The sequence below is a fragment of the Furipterus horrens genome, unplaced genomic scaffold (assembly GCF_987537825.1).
Source record: "Furipterus horrens unplaced genomic scaffold, mFurHor1.1.pri manual_scaffold_5, whole genome shotgun sequence".
Lineage (NCBI taxonomy): Eukaryota > Metazoa > Chordata > Mammalia > Chiroptera > Furipteridae > Furipterus > Furipterus horrens.
The window spans coordinates 121,632,414-121,633,279 of record NW_028327175.1 but is presented as its reverse complement, the minus strand read 5'-3'; the positions used below and the strand labels follow the sequence as shown (position 1 = coordinate 121,633,279).

At 39.1% G+C, this 866-nt stretch overlaps 1 pseudogene; it reads right to left on the bottom strand.

Moving 5' to 3' along the window:
- Positions 1–319: 319 nt before the first annotated feature.
- LOC150009631 (ATP synthase F(0) complex subunit f, mitochondrial pseudogene) lies at positions 320–563 on the bottom strand (annotated as a pseudogene).
- Between the last annotated feature and the right edge of the window lie 303 nt (positions 564–866).

The following is an 866-nucleotide window of genomic DNA, read 5'->3' as shown; positions in this document are numbered from 1 at the left end:
TCTTAGCTATTCTCCAGAAGCTTCTGACTATAAGCAGCTCCTGTCCAAGATGATGGAACAAGATACTAACCGCATATGTGAACAATTTCTGCAGAAAATGACAGAACAAGATTAATTTTTTGGTTCTTCAGTATTCTTTTCTATACCCTTTGTCCTTCTAGCAGTCTTGTCTACTATTAATACTCTCTTGAACTGCCTAAAACTTTTTTTTTAATCCAGTAAACCTTCATTGGTTGTTGATTACAATATGAAAGATTCAGAGGTGCTCAGAAAAGGTCATGGTCAGGAATGTAGTGTCCATAGTAGGCCCTCTTCAGTGTCACTGGTCATGTTTGAGTTTCTTATAAGAACCGCAGTAGTTTAAAGACACCTAAGCTGCCGTCACCATAGAAACCCTAGCTATGTTACCTATGTTTGCATTGACATACTTGTAAATACCAGTAGAAACCTCTTTAAAATGCTCCAGCAGTGCCTTTAGGGGTAAAATCCCACATCAGTATCCAGCTTGGCAGCTCCCCTATTTTGACCTCCATGAGTTTCTTCTCCTTCATTGATACAACTGGTGCCACCTTGGAGTCCAGGGGCAGAGGGGTCTGCCCTCTGACTAAAAGTTTCCTTAATATGATCTTCCCTATTTTCATTTTGTTATTTTTAACTTCCTGTGATCTCCTTTTGCTAGTTAAGGGGAAAAAAATAAAGCTCTAGTGTTTATTTCTTGGCTACTGCTCTGATTTAACTCAGTGCTGGATCTGTTGCCTCCCCACCTAATCTTGCTGACAATATCTAATATCTGCAAACACTTCAGAAGGTAGATTTTCTTCTACAAGTCCTCTGTGGTCTTAAACTTTCCGTATATAATTAGGTCT